The 14,072-nt window shown below is 36.0% G+C and overlaps 1 long non-coding RNA gene across 1 annotated transcript in view; it reads left to right on the forward strand.

Annotated features, from left to right (window-relative positions):
* The first annotated feature begins 612 nt into the window (after positions 1–612).
* LOC128247601 (uncharacterized) overlaps positions 613–14,072 on the forward strand; it is a 27,180-nt gene continuing 13,720 nt past the window's right edge. The window contains exon 1 of the long non-coding RNA XR_008263949.1: positions 613–1,382. This is a non-coding gene — a long non-coding RNA (uncharacterized LOC128247601). The remainder of the gene's footprint in view (positions 1,383–14,072) is intronic.

Genomic DNA, 14,072 nt, shown 5'->3' on the forward strand with positions numbered 1-14,072 from the left:
AGCTAACCGTGAAGAAAAACAGCCTGTTGGTTTCCTGAATTAAATATGAACCTACACTTCGAACATGCAGAAAGTAATGTTCATTTATCTTCATATTGAAAAATCCTCATATTACTCTTCCCTTATAAGTTGTGAAATCGTATTATTCACGCAGTTGCTTCATTTTCGATGGCCACACACCAGTGAATGTCAACCAAAATCCTATTTTAAAAAATCAACTTCAGACCATGACTGAGTTTTATTTCCCCCTTTCTGCTTTTTTGCGTGCTTAAAAACTATTGTGGATATGATTTATTCAATTCATCAATATGAATTTTGGAAATATTTTTGGCAAAATGGGTTGAAAATAAAATATTGAGATTAATAAGTACCTTTTATTGCATGAAGTTTTAGACTTAGACATTTTAACAAATGTCTAATTTAACCTAAAACTTCATATTTCTACCAGTTTAAAATCATAACAAATTATAAATCTAATGTGGGTGCGTGAAATATTTTTTCTTTTGATTGCTGGGGCTGTTTGAAACTGACAGTTTGTTTCAATTATAAATTAATACAGGAAAGAAACAAAATTAAACAACAATCTCTTAATTATATTTTGCATCTTTTTTTTTCAATAAATGAAAAAATTAGCCCGCTTCTAAAATAATAATAATAAATAAAAACAATGTAAGCTTCGCTGAAAATTATTGGGAAGAATAAAAATGAGTATATTCGAAACAGTAGAGTTCAGTACACGTGGATAACAAGTTAACCTTTCGACCCTTCCTCACCTCCCTGGTCATTAAGCAAAGTTTCTCATTCGGCCCAACATGGCGTACCGGTGGGATGAAAATCTGTTTTATTTCATGATAATAAATGAATAAAGAGCTTGCGTATAAGAAATTATTCTAGGAGAAAAGTATTTGTATAATGATTGACAGAATATTTTGAACATATTGATATAGTACTTAGGCAGTTCGGATGGTACATATTTTTGTCCTGGACGAGGTCTTTAATTTTCCTTCAAATATATATACATACGTTTCTATAGTTATATGGGTGGGTGTTTATCACAAAAAGTGAAATACTATCCGATTTAGATGCACACACTATACCAGTTTGCTAATATTGAGGCCAGGTTGTAAGTAATAACTGAGTAGAATTATATAGGTATAATATTTGCGTGTATGTATTAAGCTGCATTATTTCACCCGCCCTATCTATGCCTATATTTAATAGTTATATTCATGAAGAGCTTAAATTTACTAAGAATTTCCTCAGATGCAAGTATTATCGGCTGAAATTTACTTGAAAACTCAGCAGCTCAAAAATTAAATCCCGAAAGAAAGAAAAAGAGAAAGCATCAAAGTTTATTTAACCTGTTGTCCAGTATATGGGAAGTAATTATGACATTTAATGAAATTTTTATTTATTTATTTTTTTTATTTACAACTCCATCAATTATTGTTTTCCTATATCAATACTTAGTACTTGTCTGACGCATTTCTTTTATACTCCTTCTGAGACGATTTATCTATTAGCGAATAATAATAACGGTTTAGAAAACTAATATGGGACAGTTTGACTGATATGGCTGGTTGGTTTAAAGGGCAGGGATTTTTTGTAGCCAGCTAGGCTATTTTGAATTCTAATGAATGCCAATGCAACAGTGTGCTGCCGCCGAATGGAAGCGGTTTTCTCCTGTCTCTTTATTATTCATTTATGGGTGGAGGGAGTGAAAAGCGAGATGCAGGGTTAAATGTCGAGTGGCAAGCCTTCACTTCAGTCGCTCCACCCTTATCGTCCACGTAGTGATTAACAACGTTTCTGGTCGTTACTCAAACTAATTCCACCCTTTGACTATGTATGACTTGCCACTCGTATTAGTGTTGTTTGTTTTTAATTCTTTTTATTAACTTTCTCTTCTTTTCGATGCTTTATAGCGGACACATTTTGACCATATAGTGAACAAATTTATGTGGACAGAATTTAATAGCTATATATTTTATCCAATATTCGTTTGGAGAAACTCTAGCCAGAGTTGTAGATATTTTACTTAAATCTTCCATTTATGGACTCTTTAATTGTGCACTGTTGTTTTAGGATATATTACGTATATAAAATAAATACGCCATACGTTCATTATATATATATATATATATATAATGGGTTTGTGTATGGCGTACCCTGTAGTTTCATGAGTGTGTCAGAGTTCTGAATGCAATAAAATCAGCGATCCGGCTGAGATTCTAATAAAGCTGGAAGCTTAAGTTTCTAAAGTCCTTGAAACGCATTAATGTCACATCTTCCTATTTTATTTACTAAATATGCAAACAAAAATAATATACATCTATATCCATTTTGAGTATGTGTATGTAGCCAATTGACGTGCGCACGTAATGGGATGAAATTAAATACTTTTCTACTTTTTCCATAGATGAATTACAGTTAACGAAATTTTCTTGGTAATAGAAACCAGGCGAATTACATTTCTAGAGGAGAGTCTAAGTTCCGTTCTGTTTTTTTTAGTTTGCAAACAATTTCTCCATTTTTTTTTTCTTTTTGTGTGTGTGTGTGTGTAACCAAGCCACTTCCTATCCTGTCCACTACCAACCACCACAAAGATCGATACCAGAATAACGTATGGACGATAGCTAACATTAGTAAGATTTCATAACATAATTTACAAAAGCTTTCCTGCTCTGGAATCGACAGTTATTATGATGGAAGGTGGAAATGTTTATAAAAAATATAGTATATGGATGAACTAATAAAGATAGTTATGATAGTAAGCTGTTGCTGCTCTACATAACGCCCCACAAAGAAATGGCTCTCATCTGAAGTCGGTAATCTGTGACATTTACCCATGTTTACTGCTTATAAACAATAATACAAATATACACTGAAGATTATATATGTAACCATATCCTTTATCCGATGTTTGCAGCGGTCTTCGGTGTGGCCACGAGACAAGCCGAGTTCTTTCTCCCAAGGGTTTCTTGCAAGCGACACCAATGTCGCAGATAGTAGCAACGCCGTACCCGAGTTATTACTCTAAATCTATTGGTAGTTTAGTTAGGATTGACGGTTGTACAGTTTATATGGTTGTGTGTGTGTGTGTGTGTGTATATATATATATTACACACAGAGCCATAGTTGGCGCTGTTTCTTCTATTTAGTGCTACTTTAAGAAACTAAGACAACCACAATAATCTTGATTTCTGAGTGTGTGTTTATAGAAAGATAGATAGAAAGGTAGATAGATGAACTAAAAAGTGACTTTTTTTATCTTCTCTGTCATATTTACGTGGCCCATTCAACACAGCTTGCTGCCATCAATATCATCGACATACTAATAAACTTGTCTTTTTATTCTTCTATGCCAGTCCTTTCTGTCTTTCACTATTTCGTCACACTTTAGTCATTCTGTCTCTCTTCAAGCTGAGTATCTTTACTTATTTTTTACTCTTCTTCGACGTCTCAAGAGACAATTGCTCTCTTACTTTTTTTATTTAAAAACTCACTCACTCTTCTCTCTATCTGCTTTTCTTCTTCGTTTTATTAAATTTCTCTCTTCGTTTTTCTCCGACCACTGCTAAGCATCTCGCTCCCATTTTATCACTCTTCTCTTATTCGCTCTGCCCCTATGCATCTCTCAATCTTATTTCCCTTGTTTCTATCTATATCTGCCTTTCTCTCTCTCCGCATCTCTACAAGTGACTTCTTTCGCATATATCGAACGTTATATAATATATATATATATATATATATACATACACTCACAGTCAACCATTAACATCGACCACCCGTGTGTATATATATATATATATATATATAGATGTATATATAAGACGTTATTTATGCATGCGTCTGTTTATTTTCAACTCCTTCCAATTTTTTTTTTCTTTTCGTCCATCAAAATGAAAATAAATGTATACAGTAGGAGGGTGTAGAAATTCATCAAGAAAAATTTCATGCCTGACGGACATAATGGGGAGGGAGAACATTCAGTTATTACAACTGCAGCTCTAACACCCGCCGTAATGAAAAGTGCTCCGGTTGGCTTCAGAAAATCTTACCTAGAATTTTTTTTATTTTTTATCTTGTTTATTTTTTTCACTTCTTCGGCAGTTGGGTGTGTCTATCGTTGATTTTCAACTTGCAGACAAGCTACTGCCCACCCTAAAACCTATCGATTTCTACTTCATTTTCCATAATATATCAAATTTTTTTTTTAAGTTTAAGCATCCAAGACAATGATTTTTCTTATATAAAATTTCGAATTTTCTGTTATTAGATTTTTACCTGTTTAGTGTTTAATCGATGATTTGCTTTCTAATTACCATGGGAGGGAGGGAGTATAATGAAATTATGTGCGAAAAAAAATTAGATGATTGGAAAACAATTGGGGGGTTTTCTTACATAATGATCTAATTCCTAACCAGAAAATATTGCCCCTTTTTAAAAACTGAAGAATTATTCTTTTTAGACGTGATTTTGCGTTGAGACACGTGGCGTTTTATATTAGATTCCCCAAAGAGAATTGAGTAGCTGTCTTCCATGAAAAAGGAAATATTTTCTCTTATTACCTGATTGATTCTTTTTTCTTTTCTTTTTAATATTTAATATCTTCCCATGAATAATAATACTATGGCATGCAGCAATATAGATTTTTAATTTACTTCGGTAAAAGTCTAATAAAGGTTGAAATGGAGTCGGTTATGAGTGAAGCGTATACTAACTTCACAACTTGCGCCATGACAGTTTGCCATGCTGTCTCTCAGCTCTACAAGTTTCCGTTTCCATCACATCCCTCCCCTTCTTTACCATAATTGCTACCACTTCTTTATTTATATACTCTTTCCTTCACTGATCTGTTAAACCCTCCTCTGTATGATTTTACTAGTCTTCTTTTCTTAGTACTTAAGCTTTTCCACTCTTTCTTTCACTCATTCACCTGCTACTGTTTTGAGCGAGTAATGTTTACCTCCTTCTTCAATTCGTTCTTCTACTCTCTTCCTTTCTCTCGCTCTTTCGTCTTACTCTAATTGCATCCACACTCAACGTCACACTTGATGTCACTAAATATCCCCTATACTTCACTCAGTAATTTCTCCTCCTCCTCCTCTTCTCCTTCCGACCTTGTCAATCACTATCTCTCTTTTTCTATCTGTCTCTATCTCTAAATCCTACTCAAATTGCATCCACGTTCAACGTCACTAAATTCCCCTCATACTTTTTTTCCCTTCTGCTCCCAATACTCTTTATTCGTCCTTTCCCACCCTCTTCTTTCTGACGTTCGTATTTCTGCTATATTTCAATGTATTTATTAGTTTCTTCGATCTGTAAACTCTTCAACATTTTCCTTCCTAACTTTCAGTTTCTTTACCATATTTGATTCTTTCAATAACTATCTCAGTAATAATACCTTTCATATAATGTTATTTTCTTCTTTGTGTTCATTTCCTTCAGCTAGCTTTAGCTTTTTTGTCAACACGTCTCTTTTTTTTATGTGTGTACTTTCACAAGATTCTTGTTTCGATTTCTATCATTTTTAATAATTTACTTCAGAATTATTACTATTTGTCACTATTTTATTAACTTCGCTTCTATAGCTCGGCCTTTCCTATTTGACTTTCAAGCTTTCTTTCTTTTCCACCCTCTAGCTCCGTCGCACTTCATTCTTATATTTCTCACTGGAGTTCGCAACTTCTTCATAGCCATTTCCTCTGCCTTTCACTCGTTCACTCCGATCCTTACTCCTCTTCCTTTCACTCTTCCCCTATCCTCCACCCTCTCTCCGGCTTACCTCATCCCTCCTCTCTTTACAACTATTTTGTCCTCGTTTATTTCACTCTCTTTAGATTTTTCTCTATTTCACCTCTCTCCTTTTAGCTTCCTTTATTCTCCCCTTCGTTCCTTTTCCCTTCATACATTACATATCCCTCATTTTCTTCACTATATTCTCAGACTTCTGTCTTCTCTTATTTCTTTGATCCACTCTTCACTCATTCCTTCGTCGTTTCCTGTGTCATTTCTATATTTTCTCTGCATCTACCACCCATTTTTTAAAAATTCTCACCCCTCACTGTGTTCGTTTCACTTTATATTCGTGTTTTTCTTTCTTGACTCGACTTCTCGTCATTCTACCCCTTCAGTTTTCAGTCTTATTTCCTTTCTTTTTAAACATCATCTTACTTTATTCTATTATTCTCTTTCTCTCCATCGAACCTCTCCTTACAGCCTGCTGTTCCGTATTCTTTATTTCTCCGATTCAACCTTCTTCCCCGCCTTATTTTTCTTTTCGCCTTTTACTCTTACTGTAACTCTCCCTCTTACATCTCCATCTTTCTTGGCCACACCCTCTCTATCTCTACTCCTTTCCTCCACCTCATTCTGACTTTAAATTTTCTCCTACCTCCGCCTTTCTTTCACTTCTTATTACTCCTTCATCTTTCTCGTTTCTCCATCTCTCTCCCCCTCTCTCGTTGCAGTCTTCTCCTCTTCCCTTCCCCAGTTTCTTTATAGTTCTGCCGCCATTGTTTGCAAAAAAATTTTTTTCTTTTGTTCGTTGTCCCAGTGACAACCTGATGCGCTTTCTTCACATGTTGAAAGCTCTTCTAAATATTCGCCGCTTTATCCACAAACAACCACACAGGTGTGTATACACACACACATCTATATTTATATCTGTCTCTATATATGTATGTGTGTGTGTGTATAGATGGTTGAATGAGTTGTCAATATCTCTAATATATTTACGTAAATTAAAATTGATATTGCGTGTAAACAAATACTGAAAGAAGAAAGTAGTACAGTCACATCTCAATGCACGCTCTTCTGATATGGTAAGAGTTGCCGAGCTCGAATTCTAGTCAAGAACTATTGTTATTACACACACACAACCATGAACGCTTTGCGCGTAACTCCGAGTAGTTAGGGTGTGAATCATCGACTTTAATAAATAAATTCTGCTTCATGAATTTTACTCTTTTTTTTTTTTTCTTCGTTCCTAAAACTAAACTTTAAAGGAAAAGAATGTAAGCTCTAGTCGAAACAAGTACGCGATCCAGTTTCGATTCCCGCTTGCAGTTATTTTGCCGCCAATGCCCTTGAAATATGTCTGAATGTCAAAGCAATCTACACTCACTTTTCCCTTAAGTCTATTAAACTTGGCACCCTGTTGTAGTTGCACCACGTGTGAAAGATATCCGAATTAGTAGTTTCAAAAATCATGTATTTAAATTATAGAATCTCTCTATATATATGTATAATTTTATATATAAGTATTATATGAATATATGTATGTTGTACATACGAGGGGGTGTTGAAAAGTTATTGGCTTTAAGGGTGTCGCGAAAGGCCTGGCTGGAGGCCCAGCCTTCCGAGTTCTTTTACATGGCTTAGAAAAACTGAAGGACCCCTGCAATAAGTATGTGAATCTGAGAGGGGAATATGTTGAATGAAATTATAATTAACTGATATTCTTGTATTTTCTTTTACCCAAAACCAAAAACTTTTCAGTACCCACTCGTATATATGTATATGTATATTGTGCATATAGATATAATATTTAACAATATATATATATATATATATATATATACACACACACACACACACACACACATATATATACATATATATTTATTATCATCATCATCATGATTTAAGGTGGTTTCGGGAGGAAGTAAAAGATGACTGCACCAAGCTCTGCTGTCTACTTTGGCATGATTTCTACAGCTGGATGCTCTTCCAAACGCCAACCATTTTACAGTGTATACTGGGTGCTTTTTACATAGCACCAGCAGCACTGAGGTCACCAAGTAATTTGCAAGACAAGAAGACCCCTCAACTGATTGGTGGAGAGTAGTTTGGAGGGACAAAAGAAAAGAGTCTTAAATTGCAGGGGAAACAAAGCTATCTCGGGTGAGGAGAGAGAGATGTGACAAATTAGGGAGAGTGGACTGAGACATGGAGCGGCTAACTGGATGAGTACATTCACAAGATTGCAAAAAGATAATGGTAGATGGAGAAGAGGGGAATGTAATGCACAAGTTGAGGGAATGGATATTAGAAGGATATGTTTTGGGGAAGAGATTCAATGGAGCCATACTGTATGCAGGTAGTTATGTGAGGGAGGGTGGAGGGGAATGCAGCTTGTGATGAGCATGGGTAGCGGAGGATTGTGTGAAGGGGAGGGGCATGGGCATAGATGACATGCCTTTATGGCCTCAGTTTTACTAAACTGGCCTGGTCTTCTCAAGCACAGCAAATTGTCTTTATCCTTTGTCAACTCTGTGAGGCTCAACATCTGAAGATCATTTCTCACCACTTCATTCCACATCTTCCTGGGTCTTCCTCTTCTAAAGGTTCCCTCCACATTTAGAGATCAGCACTTCATATGCAGCTGTCCTCATCCATATGCATCACATGACCATACAAGTGCAGCCTTCTCTCTTGTACACTACACCTGATGCCTCTTATATCCAATTTTTCTCTTAAAACAGTTACATTTTGTTGTACATGCACACTTGCATTGCACATCCAGTGTAGTATACTAGCTTCATTTCTTCCAAGTTTTCGCATGTCATCTGTAGTCACAGCCCCTGTTTCATTGCCATGTAGCATAGCTGTTCATACATATGCATCATACCATCTGCCTTCCACTTTGAGGGAGAAGCCCTTTGTTACTAACAAAGGTAATAGCTCTCTGAACTTTGCCCAGCTGGTTTTTATTCTAGTAGCTACATTTTCAGAACAACTTCCTCCATTGCTAATTTGGTCACTTAGGTAAATATCTACTGCCTCTAAAAAATTTGTGGAAGTTTATGCCCGGTACATTTTTAGTGTTTATTGCACCTGCACATCTGCCACACACAATGACAATTTTCTCTGTTAATGTTCCTGTGATTCCACTGCACATTTTATGTGCCCATAGCTTGCATGGGTACACCATATGGAATTTTTATTTACACCTTTTCTAAATATTGAACAGAGTCATTTCTTTGAAGGCACTAGTAATTTCTCTGCTTTTCTTCTTAATAATACTTTAATCTTTGCCAATTTAACCTTAAGGCCCTATGATTCTGGTCCTTCCTTCCACACCTGAAATTTCTTCTCTAATTCAAGTAGAGATTCAGCTATAAGAACAAGGTCATCAGCATAGAAGAGCTCCCAAAGTCAACTAGTCCTAAATTCCTCTCTTATGGCCTGGTGGCCTAGAGGACTATAATGAACACGAGGGAGCTGAGAACTGATCCTTAGTGAACTCCTTGCACACTAAATTTGTTGCTATACTCATTGCCAGCTTTCGCTTTTCTAACAATATCCTTGTATGTGGCTTGGACAGCTTTCTCAGACACTCATCTACTATTAGGTTCTGCATTGACCATCAGATGAGAGAACAAGGGCTTTCTCCATATCAACAAATGCCCCATACAGCAGTTTATTTTTTGCTAAATGCTTTTCCTGTAGTTGTCTTACTTGAAAGGTAGCATCAGTAGTGCTTCTCCTTGGCACAAAACCAAATTGCATGTAATGTAAGTTAAGTTTCTTCCAAGCTAGTTGAGCTATGACCATTTCTGTAACTTTCATGACCTGGTCCAGTAATTTGATATCTCAGTAATTACTTCTGTCTATAGCATTACCTTTACCTTTGTAGCAGTTGCTACACCAGTCATAGGTTATAACCTCTTCCTGGACAACCTGATTAACTATATAGATGTCTAGGTCATGTCCCACTCCTCCAGATATTATATAGATATATATATATCATCATTATCATCATCATCATCATCTATTCTACATCTGTCCATGGGTTGAATGAGTAATGGGGTACCTCATCTTGCTCGTGTTTCATTTATATTTGGTTTCTATTGCTAGATACCCATACATCAACAACTTTACAGTGTGAACTGGGTAGCTTTTTCATGTCACCAGAACTAGAAAAATATGTCCTCACAATTTTACAGAGTATACTGGATGTATTTTCCTTGACACTAGCATTAGAAAGTTAGCCATGTCCTGGTTGCAATTAAAGTTGACCTCACTACACTATGTCTGCTCATTTAGCTGCCTCTTTACAGAGTGAAAGGGGCATAAATGATATGATGAGAGAGAGAGAGAGATATGATGGTGTAATGAATTAGAGGAGCACTCATTTTTCTGAGATAGGTACAAATATTCAAGGCTGTATGACTGAGATGACAAGGAGGTGATGAAAGTCTGTGAACCAGGATATGTGAGAGAAAAAGGAATAAGAGTACACTAGCAGACAGAGTAACACGGAGTGATGATAAGCAATACAGGAGGAGAGGATGCCGATAGAGTGAACTGGGCACAAGTGGCTCAGTGTAACCACCTATCCATACACAGTGAGATGAGCTGAAGAATTTGAGTGAGGTGGGTGGTGGCATGATGAATGGAATGTTGGTAGGTCCTGTGCCAGTGAGTAATACAAAGGAGTAATGGGGAGAGGATAGGAAGAGATGCAGTTGCATCCTGGCTGAAAGCAATGTACACTAAACAGAAGAGATCTACTGCTATCTTCAGTTGCACTAGAGCATCATAGTACAGTGAAAACTGAGTAAAGGAGGGAGTGATTGAATGATGAGCAATGGGTATGGGTGAAAAAATACACTGATGAGAAACAGTAGATGAGCAATAAAGATCTGGGTAAAAGAATGCAATGTATAACAAACGGGAAATGAGCAATGAAGAGTGTGATACATGTCAAACAGAAGAGACAACCACTGCTATATTTAGTTTAACCAACTGCATAGATCAGTGTGATTGACAAGATGAAGTGAGAGATGAGAATAGATGCTTGGGTACATGATGCAAAGCCAGAGAGATAAAGGCATGGGTAAAAGGGACATGGTTGACAGTCATGTGGGCAATTGATAGGTGAGTGTTAGAAATGTGTAGTGCAAGGGACAAGAAATAGAGGGGCAAGTGATATGAGTGTTAAAGGGGTAAGAGGTTATCAGAGAGATCAATGATGTAGACTAGGCAGTACATAGATATGCATACATACATGCACACAGGTACAAGGATACACATGCCTAGTGATACATATCCACACACACGCTCATACAAAAGTTTGGTTTCAATGCTTCATGAGTGAATTTGGTAGACAGAAGTCATGTGGAAGCCTGTTGTATATATGAGCACATGTGAGAGTGTGTGTCCCCCACCACTGCTTGACAATCAATGTTGGTGTGTTTACATCCATGTAACTTAGCAGTTTGGCAAATAAGACTGATAGAATAAATAAAAATTAAGTACTAGGGTAAGTTTATTTGACTACAGTCCTTCAAGGCAGTGGCCTAGCATGGCCAGTCCCATGAGTGAAACAAGTAGAAGATGAAGAAAATATAAATAAAAAAGTAAACACTTTGCTAAAGTGAGACCATGAAGAACAGTATCTAAAACTTAGCTTACTTGAAACTGCTGCCATTCCTTGACACTTACATGCAGTAATGTTCATGCAGATGACATTATTGTTCCATCATTGTCAAATGTGATAGTTTAGCTAAGCAGAAATTTAAGCTCATCTCTGAGCCATTTAGTCTCTAAATATGTATAACTGAGCTTGATCTGGACTCAAATAACAATAGCAATAACCACAACATTATCATTATCAACAACACCACCACCACCCTCAACAACACTTCCACTGACCACTATCATCAACCATCACCACTACAATCAAAATCACTACCACCATTAACCATCACAATCACCACCAATGACATTATTACTATTAGAAACACTACCACCATCACTGTCATCATCATCAACAACACCAACACTGTTACCAACAACAAGCAAAGTACTAACAAAAGAGCCTCCGCATGATCGATTAACCTGCTAGAAATAACTGCCAAACATCTATCAAATCACACCACACAGTCTTAATTAAAAAAAACCCTATTGGACAAAAAGACTCTGGGTTCCCTGTACACAGGGAGAAGAACACAAAAATAAAATTGTGGTTAGAATGCCTTTGATTATTGATCTGTCTGATCAGGGTTGACATGGGCCAAACAACATCAATGACACAACTACCACTACCAACAACAACAACAACAACAGCAACAACAACAAGACACAGCTGCTTGCCCTCAAAAATATTAGCCAAATTTCCCTCAGATGACACATTACTATCTTATATAATGTAGTGCTTAATATACAAAAAGTCAGGATGGTCATGGCTGGTAATCTTTGATCATAACTATACTCAATCTGAGCAGACTTGAGGTTAAACAACAACAACTTTGTTCACACCCCTTTACATGGTGCATAATTCAGAAGAAATAACTGCCAAACCTTCTTCAAATCACAGCCTACCAAGGGTATACATATTGGATAATATGATCCTAAATACACTATATTTGAAAAGAAATGAGATGGTCAAAGCTGGATTGCTTTTTGACAACGACAGTAGATCTACTTGATCAGAGCTAATCTGAACCTCCGCATCTCATTCTTCAGCCATGATACTTCAAAAGATCTAATTGAACATTATTATTTACCGTTAATTTCGTATGTGTAACATTCATGCCTTTCTCAAGGATTTTAACTGGTATTAACAAAGTTTTATAAGTTCAACTCTGTACCAAATAATATGAATGGCTGCTGTTGTTTAATTCAAGGCAGCAGCCCCCAACCTTTCATTGCACCATGGACTGGTTTAATACAAGACAATTTTGTCTAGGGATCTGGAGATCATGCAGGTAACAAATCACAATAAAGTCCATAATATATAATTTAATTACTACAACTGATATTGATGCTGGTGTCACATAAAAAAGCACTGGTACTAGTGCCACATAAAAAGCACTGCTGCTGGTGCCATATGAAAGGCACTGGTGCTGGTGCCTCATAAAAAACAACCAGTACACTCGGTGAAGTGGTTGGCTTTTGAAGGGCATCCAGATGTGGAAACCATGCAAGAACAGATAGTGGAGCCTGGTGTAGCCCCTGGGCTTACCATCTCTGGTCAAACCGTCCAACCCATGCTAGTACAGAAAATGGACATTAAATGCTACTGATGATGATGATGATATATAATACATACATAATGCAAAAATACCCTGCTATCTGCAATAGTCAATGATATAGAAATAAAAATTTTTTAATTTATTCTTTCTGTGTGGCCTGGAACCAAATGATCCATGGCCCAATGTTTGGAAAATCCTCATCTGAGGTATCTGTGATCACATGTTCCACTCTTGACTATCCTGTCTCTTTATATTCTAGAACTACATTATGTAATGTTTCCTTCCTTTTATAAAAAAAAAAAGTAGCATGTGATATGACTGGTATATCTACCAGGTCAAAAGATGACATTGAGGACTCCTCAAATACTATGAATGTATTGGAGACATACTTCTATATTGACAGTTACAGCCACTATTATTTGTGAATTAAGCAAAGCTATATTTCGTGTAGTGCTAAGGAAAAAAATTGTTTGGTGTACAAGGGTTTAAACAAAATATGGGTCAAACACTGTATGCTATCACACAACAGAAATATATGGATAAAAACATTAGTCTGTATAAAATGAAAATGTATACTATTTTTTTAGAGATTAGTTTCTTTATTAGTATTTTCAGGTTTTATTTACTTAGATTTAATTTTTTTTTAATTCTACTGCAAAAAAGATTATGATATGGAATTCAAGAATATAATTTGGTAACTTAAGAAAACTAAACAAAAAGGAAAAGAAAATGAGAAAAATAAAGCTGAAAGAGAAAAAAAGAAAATGTTTAAAAAAAAATTTGAAAAAAGAAAATAATAAAAAGGGAAAGAAAATAAGAAAAACAAAACAAAGAGAACAGAAAGAAAAAAAACAAAATGCAAAAGTAAAAATGATTTTATCAACTTTTTACAGCTTTTGAGTGATTTTACTTTTCAAAACAAGCTTAATATGATTTATCACTTGAATTAGTATATTTATATTTACACATGCTCTCTCTCTCCCCTTCTCTCTCTTCCTCTCTCACTTCTCTCTCTCTCTCTCTCTCTCTCTCTCTCACACACACACACACACGCTCTCTCTCCCCTTCCTCTCTCTCCTTCCT

This window comes from Octopus bimaculoides, chromosome 4 (genome assembly GCF_001194135.2).
Source record: "Octopus bimaculoides isolate UCB-OBI-ISO-001 chromosome 4, ASM119413v2, whole genome shotgun sequence".
In the NCBI taxonomy this organism is placed as follows: domain Eukaryota; kingdom Metazoa; phylum Mollusca; class Cephalopoda; order Octopoda; family Octopodidae; genus Octopus; species Octopus bimaculoides.